Raw genomic sequence first — 17,671 nt, 5'->3', positions numbered from 1 at the left:
TATGCAGCAATGATTATAGTTCCTCTTCCAGTTTTATGTGGTGCTACCGTGGCGATTAAATAAGACTCATTTGTATCAGTGCGTATTATCCAAATACATGATTTCCGTTGGCTTCTTTTTGGAGGGGGGGGGGGGGAGGAGGGGAATCATGTCGCACACATTTGCAATTTCCTGCAGAAGTGTGGGACTTATATCAAACACTAAATACCTAACTTTCCTGGATACTGAATAGCATCTTGTGAGAATCAACACGGTTCCCGATTGTGCAAAACGCAGGATTCTCTGCTCGTAAACGAGACCCAGAAGTCCTTAGGTCGTGACTCTCATGTTGCCGCTGTGTTTATTGAATTTAAATGCAGTTGCACACAGTAGCTTACTAAAGAAGTCGGCAGTAGGACGATGTATTGAATCGCGAAGCAATTTGTGTGTTCCATCCTCATTAAGGGGTTCGGAACGTTACAATTAAATGTCAGTTTCTCGTCGGATTCGAAAAACTAGACTCTGAGGTGAACGACCACCAAGTGACCGAGGAAGCAGTAGACCCTTGGAGACAAGTCGCCTGGAGGAGGATGTATTGAATCTCGACGCAATTTGAGTGTTCCATCGCCATTAAGAGGCCCTGAACTTTACAATTAACTGTCGGTTTTGCGTCGGATTCGGAAAACTAGACTCAGAGGAGAACGACCATAAGGTGACCGGGGCAGCAATACACCCTTGGACACGAGTCGGCTGGAGGACGATGTATTGATTCGCGACACGATTTGTGTGTTCCATCGTCAATACCAGGGTCGGCACGTTACAATTAAACGTCAGATTTGCGTCGGATTCGAAGAACTAGATTCACAGGAGAACGACCATAAGGTGACCGAAGCAGCAAAAGACCCTTGGAGACAAGTCGGCTGGAGGACGATGTATTGAATCGCGACGCAATTTAAACGTTTATCGTCACTAAGGGGGCGGGAACGTTACAATTAACAGTCAGTTTTGCGTCGGAATAGAAAAACTATGCTCAAAGAAGAACGACCATAAGGTGACCGAGGCAGCAAAAGACCCTTGCAGACAAGTCGGCTGGAGGACGATATTTTGAATCGCGACGCGATTTGTGTGTTCCATCTTCATTACCAGGGTCGGCGCGTTACAATTAAATGTCAGATTTGCGTCGGATTCGAAGAACTAGATTCACAGGAGAACGACCATAAGGTGGCCGAGGCCGAAATACACCCTTGGAGACAAGTCGGCTGGAGCAGGATGTACTGAATCTCGACGCAATTTGTGTGTCCCATCGCCATTAAGAGGCTCTGAACTTTACAGTTAACTGTCGGTTTTGCGTCGGATTCAGAAAACTAGACTCACAGGAGAACGACCATAAGGTGACCGAGGCAGCAATACACCCTTGGACACGAGTCGGCTAGTGGACGATGTATTGAATCTCGACGCAATTTGTGTGTTCCATCGTGATTAAGAGGCTCTGAACGTTACAACTAACTATCACTTTTGCGTCGGAATCGAAAAAGTAGACTCACAGGAGAACGACCATAAGGTGACCAAGGCAGCAATAACGCCTTGGAAACAAGTTACAGGAACAAGATGTATTGAATCGCGACGCAATTTGTGTGTTCCATCGTCATTAAGGGGTATGGAACGTTACAATTAAATGTCAGTTTCTCGTCGGATTCGAAAAACTAGACTCTGAGGTGAACGACCACCAAGTGACCGAGGCAGCAATAGACCCTTGGAGACATTTTGGCAGGAGGATGATGTATTGAAACGCGAAGAAATTTGTGTGTTACATCGTCATTAGCTGGGTCGGTACGTTACAATTAAATATCAGTTTTGCGTCGGAATCGAAAAACTAGACACACAGGAGAACGACCGTAAGGTGACCGAGGCAGCAATAGACCCTTAAAGACAAGTCGGCTGGAGAACGATGTATTGAATCGCGACGCATTTTAAGTGTTATATCGTCACCAAAAGGGTCAGAACGTTACAACTAACTGCCAGTTTTGCGTCGGAATCGAAACACTAGACTCACAGGAGAACGAACGTAAAGTGACCGAGGCCGCGATAGACCCTTGGAGACAAGTCGGCAGGAGGACGATGTATTGAGTCGCGACACAATCTGTGTGTTCCTTGGTTACTAGCAGGGTCGGATCGTAACAATGAAATGTCAGTTTTGCGTCGGATTCGAAAATCTAGACCCAAACTAAAGCAACCATAAAGTGACCGAAGCAGCAATAGACATATCGGCTGGAGGACGATTTCTTGTATCGCGACGCAGTTTAAGTGTTCCATCGTCACTGACAGGGCCAGAAAGTTACAATTAAGTGTCAGTTTTATGTCGGAATCGAAAAACTAGACTCATAGGAGAACGACCATAAGGTGACCGAGGCAACAAAAGACCCTTGGAGACAAGTCGGCAGGAGGACGATGTATTGAGTCGCGACGCAATCTGTGTGTCCCATCGTCATTAAGAGGCTCTGGATGTTACAATTAACTGTCCGTTTTGCGTCGGATTCGAAACACTAGACTCACAGGAGAACGACCATAAGGTGACCGAAGCAGCAACAGACATTTCAAGACAAGCCGGCTGGAGGACGAGGTATTGAACGCGACGCTAGTTGTGTGTTCCATCGTCATTAGCAGGGTCAGTATATTACAATTAAATTTCAGTTTTGCGTCGGAATAGAAAAACTAGACTCACAGGAGAACGACTATAAGGTTACCGAGGCAGCAATAGACCCTTGGAGACAAGACGGCTGGAGGACGATGTATTGGGTCGCGACGCAATCTGTGGGTTCCTTCGTCATTAGGAGGGTCGGAACGTTGCAATTAAATGTCAGTTTTCCGTCGGAATCGAAAATCTAGACTCACAGAAGAACGACCGTAATGTGACCGAGGCAGCAATAGACCGTTGGAGATAAGTCGGCTGGAGGACGATGTATTGAATCGTGAAGCAATTTGTGTGTTCCATCGTCATTAGCAGCGTCGGACATTACAATTAAATTTCAGTTTTGCGTCGGATTCGAAAAACTAGACTCACATGAGAACGACCGTAAGGTTACTGAGGCAGCAATAGATCCTTGGAGACAAGGCGGCTGGATTACGAGGTATTGAATCGCGACCTAATGTAAGTGTTCTATCGTCACTAAGAGAGCCGGAACGTTACAATTTACTGTCAGTTTTCCGTCGCAATCTAAAAACTAGACTCACAGGAGAACGATCATTAGGTGACCGAGGCAGCAATACACCCTTGGATACAAGCCGGCTGGAGGTCGATGTATTGAATCGCGAAGCAATTTGTGTGTTCCATCGTCATTAGCAGGGTCGGTACATTACAATTAAATTTCAGTTTTGCGTCGGATTCGAAAAACTAGACACACATGAGAACGACCGTAAGGTGACCGAGGCAGCAAGAGACCCTTGGAGACAAGTCGGCTGGAGGACGGGGTATTGAATCGCACGCAATGTAAGTGTTCCATCGTCACTAAGAGGGCCGGAACGTTACAATTTACTGTCAGTGTCCCGTCGGTATCGAAAAACTAGACTCACAGGAGAACGACCGTAAAGTGACCGAGGCAGCAATAGACCCTTGGAGATAAGTCGGCAGGTGGACGAAGTATTGAATCGCGACGCAATTTAAGTGTTCTGTCGTCACTAAGAGGGCCGGAACGTTACAACTAACCACCAGTTTTGCGTCGGGATCGAAAACTAACTCACAGGAGAACGACCGTAAAGTGACCGAGGCAGCAATAGACCCTTGGAGACAAGACGTTTGGAGGACGATATATCGAATCGCGACGCGATTTGTGTGTTCCATCGTCATTAGCAGGGTCGGAACGTTACAATTAAATGTCAGATAGCGTCGGATTCGATGAGCTAGACTCACAGGAAAACGACCATAAGGTGACCGAGGCAGCAGTACACCCTTCAGAGCCTAGTCGGCTGGAGGAAGATGTATTGAATCGCGTAGCAATTTGTGTGTTCCATCGTCGTTAGCAGGGTCGGTACATTACATTTAAAATTCAGTTTTGCGTCGGATTCGAAAAACTAGACCCACAGGAGCTCGACCATAAGGTGACCGAGGCAGAATTACACCCTTGGAGATAAGTCGGCTGGAAGACGATGTATTGAATCGCGAAGCAATTTGTTTGTTCCATCGTCATTAGCAGGGTCGGTACATTACAATTAAATTTCAGTTTTGCGTCTGTTTCGAAAAACTAGACTCACATGACAACGACTGTAAGGTGACCGAGGCAGCGATAGACCCATGGAGACAAGTCGGCTGGCGGACGGGGTATTGAATCGAGACGTAATGTAATTGTTCTATCGTCACTAAGAGGGACGGAACGGTTCAATTAAGTGTCAGATATCCCTCGGAATCGAAAGACTAGACTCACACGAGAACGACCATAAGTTGACCGAGGCAGCAATACACCCTTGGAGATAAGTCGGCTGGAAGACGATGTATTGAATCGCGTAGCAATCTGTGTGTTCCATCGTCGTTAGCAGGGTCGGTACATTACAATTTAATTTCAGATTTGCGTCGGATTCGAAGAACTAGACTCAGAGGAGAACGACCATAAGGTGACCGAGGCAGCAGTACACCCTTCAGAGCCTAGTCGGCTGGAGGAAGAGGTATTGAATCGCGTAGCAATTTGTGTGTTCCATCGTCGTTAGCAGGGTCGGTACATTACATTTAAAATTCAGTTTTGCGTCGGATTCGAAAAACTAGACTCACATGAGAATGACCGTAAGGTGACCGAGGCAGCAATAGACCCTTGGAGACAAGTCGGCTGGAGGACGGGGTATTGAATCGCGACGCAATGTAAGAGTTCTATCGTCACTAAGAGGGCCGGAGCGTCACAATTATCAGTTTTCCGTTGGAATAGAAAAACTAGACTCACAGTAGAACGCCCATAAGGTGACCAAGGCAGCAATACACCCTTGGAGATAAGTCGGCTGGAGGACGATGTATTGAATCGAGAAGCAATTTGTGTGTTCCATCGTCATTAGCAGGGTCAGAACATTACAATTAAATTTCAGTTTTGCGTCGGATTCAAAAAACTAGACTCACAAGAGAACGACCGTAAGATGACCGAGGCGGGAATAGACCCTTGGAGAGAAGTCGGCTGGAGGACGGGGTATTGAATCGCGACGCAATGTAAGTGTTCTATCGTCACTAAGAGGGCTGGAACGTTACAATTAAGTGTCAGTCTTCCGTCGGAATTAAAAAACTAGACTCACAGGAGCACGACCCAAAGGTGACCGAGGCAGCAATACAACCTTGGAGATAAGTCGGCTGGAGGACGATGTATTGAATCGCGAAGCAATCTGTGTGTTCCGTCGTCATTAGCAGGGTCGGTACATTACAATTAATCTTCATATTTGCGTCGGGTTCGAAAAACTAGACTCACATGAGAACAGCCGTAAGGTGACCGTGGCAGCAATAGACCCTTGGAGACAAGTCGGCTGTAGGAAGTGGTATTGAATCGAGACGTAATGTAAGTGTTCTATCGTCACTAAGAGGGACGGAACGGTTCAATTAAGTGTCAGATTTCCCTCGGAATCGAAAGACTAGACTCACAGGAGAACGACCATAAGTTGACCGAGGCAGCAATACACCCTTGGAGATAAGTCGGCTGGAAGACGATGTATTGAATCGCGTAGCAATTTGTGTGTTCCATCGTCATTAGCAGGGTCGGTACATTACAATTAAATTTCAGTTTTGCGTCGGATTCGAAAAACTAGACTCACATGAGATCGACCGTCAGGTGACCGAGGCAGGAATAGACCCGTGGAGACCAGTCGGCTGGAGGATGGTGTTTTGAATCGCGACGGAATGTAAGTGTCCTATCGTCACTAAGAGGGCCTTAACGTTACAATTAAGTGTCAGTTTTCCGTCGGAATCGAAAAACCAAACTCACAGGAGAACGACCATAAGGTGACCGAGGCAGCAATAAACCCTTGGAGATAAGTCGGCTCGAGGACGATGTATTGAATCGCGAAGCAATTTGTGTGTTCCATCGCCATTAGCATGGTCGGTACATTACAATTAAATTTCAGTTCTGCGTCAGATTCGAAAAACTAGACTCACATGAGAATGAACATAAAGTCACCGAGGCAGCAATAGGCCCTTGGAGATAAGTCGGCTGGAGGAGGATGTATTGAATATCCAAGGAATTTGTGCGTTCCATCGTCATTAGCAGGGTCGGTAAATTAGTATTAAATTTCAGTTTTGCGTCGGATTCTAAAAACTAGACTCACATGAGAACGACCGTAAGATGACCGAGGCAGCAATAGACCCGTGGAGAGAAGTCGGCTGGAGGACGGGGTATTGAGTCGCGACGCAATGTAAGTGTTCTATCGTCACTAAGAGGGGCCGAACGTTACAATTAAGTGTCAGTCTTCCGTCGGAATCGAAAAACTAGACTCACAGGAGCACGGCCCAAAGGTGACCGAGGCAGCAATACACCCTTGGAGATAAGTTGGCTAGATGACCATGTATTGAATCGCGAATCAATGTGTGTGTTGCATCGTCATTAGCAGGGTCGGTACATTACAATTAAATTTCAGTTTTGCGTCGGATTCGAATTGCTAGACTCACATGAGAACGACCATAAGGTGACCGAGGCAGCAATAGACCCTTGGAGATAAGTAGGCTGGAGAATGATGTAATGAATCGCGAAGCAATTTGTGTGTTCCATCGTCATTAGCAGGGTCGGTATATTACAATTAAATTTCAGTTTTGCGTCGGATTCGAAAAACTAGACTGACAGGAGAACGACCATAAGGTGACCGAGGCAGCAATAGACCCTTGGAGACAAGTCAACTGGAGGACGGGGTATTGAATCGCGACGCAATGTTAGTGTTCTATGTCACTAAGAGGGCCGGAACGTTAGAATTAATTGTCAGTTTTCCGTCGGAATCGAAAACCTAGACTCACAGGAGAACGACCATTAGGTGACCGAGGCAGCAATAGACCCGTGGAGTCCAGTCGGCAGGAGGACGAGGTATTGAATCGCGACGCAATGTAAGTGTTCTATCGTCACTAAGAGGGCCAGATCGTTACAACTAACAGCCAGTTTTGCGTCGGAATCGGAAAACTAGACTCACAGGTGAACGTCCGTAAAGTGACCGAGGCAGCAATAGACCCCTGGAGACAAGGCGGCTGGAGGACGATGTATTGAGTCGCGACGCAATCTGTGTGTTCCTTCGTCACTAGCAGGGTCGGAAAGTTGCAATTAAATGTCAGATTTACGTCGGATTGGCAGAACTAGACGCACAGGAGAACGACCATTAGGTGACCGAGGCAGCAATACACCCGTATAGACAAGGCTGCTGGAGGGCGATGTATTCAATCGCGAAGCAATTTGTGTGTTCCATCGTCATTAGCAGGGTCGGTACATTACAATTAAATTTCAGTTTTGCGTCGGATTCGAAAAACTAGACTCACAGGAGAACGACCGTAAGGTGACCGAGGCAGCAATACACCCTTGGAGATGAGTCGGCTGGAGGACGAAGTATTGAATCGCGAAGCAATTTGTGAGTTCCATCGTCATTAGCAGGGTCAGTACATTGAAATTAAATTTCAGTTTTGCGTCGGATTCGAAAAACTAGACTCACATGAGAACGACCGTAAGGTGACCGCGGCAGCAATAGACCCGTGGAGACCTGTCGGCTGGAGGACGGGGTATTGAATCGCTACGCTATGTAAGTGTTCTATCGTCACTAGGAGGGCCGGAACGCTACAATTAGGTGTCAGTTCTCCGTCGGAATCGAAAAACTAGAGTCACAGGAGAACTACCATAAGGTGACCGAGCCAGCAATTCACCCTTGGAGATAAGTCGGCCGGAGGACGATGTATTGAATCGCGAAGCAATTTGTGTGTTCCATCGACATTAGCAAAGTCGATACTGTACAATTAAATATCAGTTTTGCGTCGGATAAGAAAAACTAGACTCACATGAGAACGACCGCAAGGTGACCGAGGCAGCAATAGACCCGTGGAGACCAGTCGGCTAGAGGACGGGGTATTGAATCGCGACGCAATGTAAGTGTTCTATCGGCACTAAGATGGCCGGAACGTTACAATTTACTGTCAGTTTTTCGTCGGAATCGAAAAACTAGACTCACAGGAGAATGACCATAAGGTGATCGAGGCAGCAATAGACCCGTGGACATAAGTCGACTGGAGGACGATATATTGAATCGCGAAGCAATATGTGTGTTCCATGGTCATTAGCAGGGTCGGTACATTACAATTAAATTTCAGTTTTGCGTCGGATTCGAAAAACTAGTCTCACAGGAGAACGACCGTAAGGTGACCGATGCCGCAATACACCCTTGGAGATGAGTCGGCTGGAGGACGATGTATTTAATCGCGAGGCAATTTGTGTGTCCCATCGTCATTAGCAGGTTCGGTACATTACAATTAAATTTCAGTTTTGCGTCGGATTCGAAAAACTAGACTCATATGAGAACGACCGTAAGGTGACCAAGGCAGCAATAGACCCTTGGAGACAAGTCGGCTGGAGGACGGGGTATTGAATCGCGACGCAATGTAAGTGTTCAATAGTCACTAAGAGGGCCGGAACGTTACAATTAGGTGTCAGTTTTCCGTCGGAATCGAAAAACTAGACTCACAGGAGACCGACCATAAGGTGACCGAGGCAGCAATAGATCCTTGGAGACTAGTCGGCTGGAGGACGGGGTATTGAATCGCGACGCAATGTAAGTGTTCAATAGCCACTAAGAGGGCCGGAACGTTACAATTAAGTGTCAGTTTTCCGTCGGAATCGAAAAACTAGTCCCATAGGAGAACGACCATAAGGGGACCGAGGCAGCAATACACCCTAGGAGATAAGTCGGCTGGAGGGCGATGTATTGAATCGCAAAGCAATTTGTGTGTTCCATCGACATTAGCAGGGTAGGTACATTACAACTGAATTTCAGTATTTTGTCCGATTCGAAAAACTAGACACACATGAGAACGACCGTAAGGTGACCGAGGCAGCAATAGACCCTTGGAGGCAAGTCGACTGGAGGACGGGGTATTGAATCGCGACGCAATGTAAGTGTTCTATCGTCACTAAGAGGGCCAGAACGTTACAACTAACTGCCAGTTTTGCGTCGGAATCGGAAAACTAGACTCACAGGTGAACGACCGTAATGTGACCGATTCAGCAATAGACCCCTGGAGACAAGGCGTCTGGAGGACGATGTATTGAATCGCGAAGCAATTTGTGTGTTCTAACGTCATTACCAGGGTCGGTACATTACAATTAAATTTCAGTTTTGCGTCGGATTCGAAAAACTAGACTGACAGGAGAACGACCATAAGGTGACCGTGGCGGCAATAGACCCTTGGAGACAAGTCTCCTGGAGGACGGGGTATTAAATCGCGACGCAATGTAAGTGTTCTATCGTCCCTAAGAGGGCCGTCACGTTACAATGAAGTGTCAGTTTTGCGTGGGAATCGAAAAACTAGACTAACAGGAGACCAACCATAAGGTGACCGAGGCAGCAATAGACCCTTGGAGACAAGTCGGCTGGAGGACGGGGTATTGAAACGCGACGCAATGTAAGTGTTCTATCGTCACTGAGAGGGCCAGAACTTTACAACTAACTGCCAGTTTTGCGTCGGAATCGGAAAACTAGACTGACAGGTGAACGACCGTAATGTGACCGATTCAGCAATAGATCCCTGGAGACAAGGCGGCTGGAGGACGATGTATTGAGTCGCGACGCAATCTGTGTGTTCCTTCGTCACTAGCAGGGTCGTAAAGTTGCAATTAAATGTCAGATTAGCGTCGGATTGCCAGAACTAGACTCACAGGAGAACGACCATTAGGTGACCGAGGCAGCAATACACCCTTGGAGACAAGTCTGCTGGACGACGATGTATTCAATCGCGAAGCAATTTGTGTGTTCCATCGTCATTAGCAGGGTCGGTACATTACAATTAAATTTCGGTTTTGCGTCGGATTCGAAAAACTAGACTCACATGAGGACGACCGTAAGGTGACCGAGGCAGCAATAGACCCGTGGAGACCTGTCGGCAGGAAGACGGGGTATTGAATCGCGACGCAATGTAAGTGTTCTATCGTCACTAAGAGGGCCGGAACGTTACAATTAAGTGTTAGTTTTCCGCCGGAATCGAAAAACTAGAATCACAGGAGGCGTGAGGTCAGTCGCTTGACGGCGCGTTTCGGCGCGGGCCCGCCCGTTGCCGGCGCGCCGTAAGGCACGGAGGCTCGCACTGGGGCGTATCGCTTTCCAGTCGGGCGTGCCGCGGCAGTCCTCACTCGGGGAAGTGAAGCGTCTCTTACAGCCTCTCCTTCCCAAGTAGCTCTTTCCGCCTTCCCGTGGTGCCAGACGTAAAGCTCGGCATTCTGCCCTGCGTCAAAAGGGAGAGCTGCGACCCAACCCGATGCGAAAGCGAAGGGTGCGTGGCACAGGGGGAGCTGTGCCGAGGGACCGAACACCAGTCCCTTTCTGTTCGCAGGGCACAGACCAGCAGGTGCTCTGCATGCCGGCGACCTCGTTTGTCGGCGTGGGATCACGGCGCGAGTCGGCAAGGGTGCTTCGCCGCGCCCCTGGGTAACCGGGGCGTGTTCTGCCAAACCCAGGTGGTGGTGACATCGCCTGGGCCAGGTTAGATGGGCCCAGACCGCCGAACGACTGGGGGACCGACCCACCACCTGAGTAGGAGTGGGTCCTTGGCCTTCAGGTGGAAACTCGGGCTAGTAGGCGGCGAAGGGCGAGGGGTGCATCCGCCTCTCCGGAGTGCGGGGTGCACTTGCCGAGGAGCGTCGTGTGAAATCGTCGACGACGGGGCCTTCGACGAGGACCAGTGCGCTGGCAACGGCGTGCTGAACCTGGCAGCTCTGATGTGCCCTTGACCTAGGGGCGAGGTCGGTGGGCGAGCTGCAAGAGTCCCCCCCCATGCCAGAGGAGCCGGTCCGGGGCAAGAGACGGGCTCCCACTTCTTTTGTTATCACTCGTATACAATGGCCACACCAGAAACGAGTGATATTAGTGCGCCTTCGAGAGTGTCTGTTGTGTCTGATCCCTCTCAACAGGACGAGCTGGGACAGACTGAGGAGGATTATACAGTTATGAGGAGACATTCCAAAATTACGTTGCTCCTGGAGCAAAGCATCAAAAATGGAAAGATAAGCCAGGCAGCAATATTGCAAATAAAGAATGAACTGGCTGCATGGGCAATTGCTCATGCCAAATTAGAAGGAAGAGTGGAAGAATTGGAGAAAGAAAACACCAGGCTAAGACAACAGCAACAACAACCAAGCAAAACCTGGGCGGCGGTGGCTGCACAACCCCCCACCAGACAAAATAACACAAAAGAAGCTATTGACAGGGCAACTAAGAAACAGGAGACAGCGGTCTTCCTTAGGACCTTGCCTGGGAAAGACACGAGTGTCAAAAGGATTCAGGAACTCCTGACTACCACAATTGACCCTGTCAAAGATAAGATTAAGATAAAACGTGTCAAACCCAGTCGCAACTCAGTGATAGTAGAAGTTGCGTCTGAAGAAGACAAAACTAAACTGCTTGAAAATCCAAAATTAAACGCAGTTGTTAAATGTGAACCCCCCAAGAAAAGGAACCCCTTGATAATATTATATGATGTCCCTACCATAATGACAAATGAGGAACTGTCTGAAGCAATAAGGAAGCAAAATTTCGAGAATATTGATGAAAATGAATTCAAAAGCAATTTCAAACTAAGATTTAAAACGGGACCTCGGGACCGGGATGTCGTGCATCACGTTGCCGAGGTCTCTGCAACAATGTGGAGGAAAATAACATCACTGGGCAGACTATACGTGGGTTTCCACGCAATTAATACTAGAGACTACATCGTGGTACCTCGTTGCCATAACTGTGGCGACTTGGACCACATACTGAGGCACTGCACCAGGGGGTCGGCCTGCTCCAAATGCGGTGACAATGGACATACCAGGAAAGATTGTAAGGCCACAGGTGTCTGCATCCCCTGTAAGAATCGCGGCAAGAAGTCTTGTGGAGCCACAGGACGGAACTGCCCTACCTACAGGATGCTTGAACAAAGATTAATATCACGAATAGATTATGGCTGATAACGGCATACCATGCAGGATGCCAAAGCATAAATCCCCGAGCAAAAGGAGGAGGGATGCAATGAGAGCAAGTAGGTTCAGGAGCTTCCTGAAGTCGCTCATCAACCCAGACATTCAAGTAGTTGACAAATCTATACAGACAGAGTCCCCCACCAGGGACATTGGTATTCAAACTGAGCTCCCCTCAGAGATCAGAGCACCCTCCTCCCAATGCCGGGGGACGCTGCCGATTAAAAATCTACAACGGCAAGAGCATCCTGTGGTAGTGGCGGATAAAATCACAAAACCTATACAAGATAACATTATAACAAGCTCCACCGCCAACTCTGACGCCAAAGATAGTCCGGTGGTCAGGTTGCCACCCGTAGACCCGGTGAGGGTGTACCCAAATCTAGAGTACACAATGCAATTAGCAAGATTGGAGCAGCCGGCTACCCTGACCACTGCCTTACGTCATGTGGTCCGGGTGGGACATGAGTACGGACGAAGGGTAACCTTCTCGGTGATGGAGGCTGTGGATAGGATACAATTAAAGTCGGTGAACCTCCCCACTGACTTCGGAGCACTGCGGGACTTACTAAAAAAAGTCTTTGAAAGACGAGGTGAGAAGTTCGACCTGGACGACATCTACAATCAATCAGTAATAGCAAACGGCCGACTGGCTTATGACTGGAACAAAACCTGGCCGCATGACCATATACATACTTATTTTCCGTGACGACTAGAATAAAAATTGGACAACTCAACACTCATAACAGTCGACTCGTAATGCAGGAGCTCCGAAAGGAAGTGGTGGAAAAGAGACTGGATGTACTCTGTCTACAGGAGCCGTACTCTCTGGCTGGAAAAATTGCGTTCACTGCCGCAACATGGCAAACTATCAGCAGTGGGGATTTCCCCAGAGCGGCTATTCTAATAACAAACACGGCACTGCGTGCAACCCCCTTGACACAGTTCTCCAATAGTCACTGCAACGTCGTGGAGATACAATCTCCTGCCGGAATCGTTATCTTCATTAATATGTACTTCCAGTACGGGGAGAGAATTGAACAATATATAGACCATCTAGTGAGTGTAGCCACGGCGTTGCGGGGACGCAAAATCATTATAACTGCTGACATAAATGCTAAATCCCCCCTGTGGTACAGTGGCACTAGGGACGAAAATGGAGCCAAAGCTGAAGAAATGATAATGGCTCTCCAACTAGTGGTGGCAAACAGACCAGGAAATCCCCCCACCTACGTGGCTGGAGGAGGACAGGGTACCAACATTGACGTGACGCTGGTCACGCCAAACACAGTGAATATTCTCCGGGAGTGGAAAGTGGAAGATAATGCCACCACTAGTGATCATAATCTGATTACCTTCATGGTTGGTGACAGAGAGTGCCACTGGGCCATGGGGTGGGAGGTGCAAAGGAACTTTAGGAAAGCAGATTGGGAACGTCTAGCCAGAGAGTGCGACACCCCTCCATTACCGGAAGGAGACGAAGGACAAGACATGAACGTGGACGACAGAGCAGAAGGACTGGTGCGCGCAATAACAAGAGCGATTGAGGTAGCCGTACCAACCAGGAGGAGGGCCGTGGCGGCCACACCGGCACCATGGTCAGCCGAACTGCAGGAGCTACGTCAGTCAGTCAGGAGACTGAGGAAGCACTACCAGCGCAGTGTCGTCTGGTGGGAGAAGCAAAGATGGTTGCAATTATACCGGGAGGCAAAAGAGAACTTTCAAAAGGAACTACAAAAGACAAGAACAACTAGCTGGGAAAATTTCGTAACCAGTCAACTGGCCCTCGATCCCTGGGGCGTGCCATATAGACTGGTAAGGGAAAAGATTCGTTCCCCAACAATGATTTCTACGCTCAGGCACGGGGGCCGGATGACGGAATCTTGGCAGGAAACTGCCGAGGTCCTCCTCCGGTCGCTGTTGCCTGACGATGATAGAAATGAGGACACCGAAGAGCAACGTCAATTACGTGAAGAAGACCTTCATAGGTATGAAAACGACGTGGCGGTCCTCCCCTTCTCTGAAGAGGAAGTTGCTGCCCTTATTAAGTCCCTAAAAAAGGGAAAAGCCCCCGGGCCGGACGGCATTGTGGCGGAGGTAGTGCAGTTCTTAGCCCCACAGTTAGTTGCGCCACTCACACACACTTTCAATGCATGCCTTAGGCAAGGCAAATTCCCTAAAATATGGAAAACTGCGAACGTGGTGATCATTAAAAAGGGCCCCGAGAAGGACCCTGCAGAGGCCAAATCCTACAGGCCCATTTGCCTGCTGGACGGCTTCGGCAAATTACTTGAAAAGCTACTAGCAGACAGACTGACTGCTCACCGCATGCTGCACGGGGTGAGCGACAGGCAATTCGGTTTCAGGCCGGGCCGATCGGCATCTGACGCAATCGCCCTAGCGGCCGAGGTCTGTGGCTCAGCCCCGTGTAAGTATGTAGTTGGCATCATGGTGGATATCAGTGGCGCCTTTGACAACCTGTGGTGGCCTTCGCTCTTCTCCTGCTTACGGGAGAAGGAGTGTCCAGGGCTGCTATATGGGTGTCTGAGGAGCTATTGTGAAGACCGGGAGGTATGGCTATCATCCCCTAGCGGGAAAGTCCGGAAAACTATCACTAAAGGTTGCCCTCAGGGCTCTGTGCTGGGTCCCCTTTTTTGGGACATCCACATGGAGCCTCTTCTGGAAAGTTTACAACAGAGTGATGATGTGCTAGAGGTGATAGCTTACGCCGACGACCTCCTCCTGCTGGTTGGCGGCCGAAGTCGCGAGGACATAGAACCAAAAATACAGAGAGCAATAGACATACTACAACTATGGTGCCACAGGACCAAAATGACTATTTCACCGACCAAGTCGACTTACTTGCTACTCAAAGGACAACTGATAAGGAACCCGACCGTGAGAATTGACGGCATACCTGTTCTTAGGAGACGAGAGACACGATACTTAGGAATCATCATCGATGAAAGGTGGAATTTCGCAAAGCACATAGAAACCGTGACCCAGAAAGCACTACAATCACTAAACAATCTGATCACCATAGGACACAAGAGATTTCACCATCCGCCTCAATTAATTAAACTCTATCACAACAGTATACTCACGTCAATAATGGGTTACGGTTCAGGAGTTTGGGCTCACAGGCTCACGAGGGTGGTGCCTGCTATGACGGTGAGGAGGGTACAAAGAAATATGATATTAAGGTCTGTGGGAGCTTACAGAACATCCCCAGGAGGAGCCCTGTTAATCATAATGGGACTCTGTCCCCTAGATATAAAGATTAGGGAACAGGCAGCTTGGTACTGGGTAAAAAAGGGGGTTATTACCAAGGTAGAAGAAATTATAGGAGCACCAGTTAGGGACAAAGGTGAGATTAGGGAAAGGGGGGTAAGCCTGTGGCAGGAAATATGGGAATTGGACGAAACTGGTAGAAGAACCTTTCAGTTCCTACCAGACGTAAGGGAAAGATTGAAAATGAAGTACTTCAAGCCAACTCGGGGATTGTTCCACTTTCTCACCGGTCATGGCCCCTATCCGACATATCTTTGTCGGTTTGGGAGAAAGGCTACGCCTGAGTGTGACTGTGGCGCACTGGAGGGTACTCCTGACCATGTGGTTTATGAGTGCCCCCTTTTCGATGATGTTGCCGGGACATTGAGACAACAATTACCTAGTACAAACACCTATGACCTTTTAAGACAGGAGGAAACATTTCACAGACTAAATATATTGGTAAACGAGGTATCACACAAAGTTCTGACAACTTTCTTGAGAGAACCTCATTAAGTAAGTAGACAACACCGAATGCGACCACCGCCCCAATCCCATACCGCCGGTTCGTGGACAGGTCGACTTATAGTTGGAATCCGCCACGACCAGGACCAGGGGGACTGGGGCAAATCCCGATCAAGACACGCACCGATTTTGACATAGATTAGAAAATAGACGTAGTTAATTAGAATAGGATAGTAAGATAGGAACCTGCAGCGATAATCTAACCCTTGCCTGCCCTGTGCCAGGGGCTCGCTCATAGGGATTAGCTCTATGAGCAGGGCATCAAGTAGGTTTATATCATTAACTGGCACAATGTAACGCTGCAGGCAGTTAGTAGTAACTAGTAGTAGTAATTAGAGTTATGCTAGATAGTAAACTAAGAAGTAGTCTGCCTAGTTGAAATTGTTGAACTGTCTGTAGTTAAGTCAAGGAAAATGTATAGCTGCTATTGTTAATTTAGGAATGTAGGACCCACTAATCATTAAGGTGGTGGGTCATTATTGTATAACTATTATGAAAGGAAATAAAGATTTTTTTAAAAAAAAAAAAAAAAAAAAAAAATCACAGGAGAACGACCATAAGGTGACAGAGGCAGCAATAGACCCGTGGAGACCAGTCGGCTGGAGGACGGGGTATTAAATCGCGACGCGATGTAAGTGTTCTATCTTCACTAACAGGGCCGGAACGTTATAATTAAGGGTCAGTTTTCCGTCGGAATCAAAATATTAGACTAACAGAAGAACGACTATAAGGTGTCCGAGGATGCAATAGACCCTTAGAGATAAGTCGGCTGGAGAACGATGCATTGAATCGCGAAGCAATTTGTGTGTTCCATCGTCATTAGCAGGGTCGGTACATTACAATTAAATATCAGTTTTTTGTCGGGTTCGAAAAACTAGACTCACATGAGAACGACCGGCAGGTGACCGAGGCAGCAATAGACCCTTGGAGACAAGTCAACTGGAGGACGATGTATTCAATCGCGAAGCAATTTGTGTGTTCCATCGTCATTAGCAGGGTCGGCACATTACAATTAAATTTCAGTTTTGCGTCGGTTTCGAGAAACTAGACTCACATGAGAACAACCGTAAGGTGACCGAGGCAGCAATAGACCCTTGGAGACAATTCGGCTGGAGGACGGGCTATTGAATCGCGACGCAATTTAAGTGTTCTATCGTCACTAAGAGGGCCGGAAGGTTACAATTAAGTGTGAGTTTACCGTCGGAATCGAAAAACTAGACTCACAGGAGAACGACCATAAAGTGACCGATGCAGCAACAGACCCTTGCAGACCAGTCGGCTGGAGGACGGGGTATTGAATCGCGACGCAATGAAAGTGTTCTATTTATTTATTTATTTATTTATTTATTGTTCCGTGGGACCACATTTAGGAGAAGTCTCCATGGTCATGGAACGAGTCAATACATGAAATTATAACACGATTGTAGAAACAGATAAAATGAAATATAAGAAACATATTCAGGCGACAAGTCGTTAGTTTAAATAAAGAAAATCAAGAATGTAACACTGGAATTTGCTTAATTTTTTATCTCTTCCAGGAGCTCCTCGACAGAATAGAAGGAGTGAGCCATGAGGAAACTCTTCAGTTTAGACTTAAAAGTGTTTGGGCTACTGCTAAGATTTTTGAGTTCTTGTGGTAGCTTATTGAAAATGGATGCAGCAGAATACTGCACTCCTTTCTGCACAAGAGTCAAGGAAGTGCATTCCACATGCAGATTTGATTTCTGCCTAGTATTAACTGAGTGAAA

Source organism: Schistocerca serialis, chromosome 9, assembly GCF_023864345.2.
Source record: "Schistocerca serialis cubense isolate TAMUIC-IGC-003099 chromosome 9, iqSchSeri2.2, whole genome shotgun sequence".
Taxonomy (NCBI): domain Eukaryota; kingdom Metazoa; phylum Arthropoda; class Insecta; order Orthoptera; family Acrididae; genus Schistocerca; species Schistocerca serialis.
The sequence above is the reverse complement of the archived record's forward strand: the minus strand, read 5'-3'. Positions refer to the sequence as shown.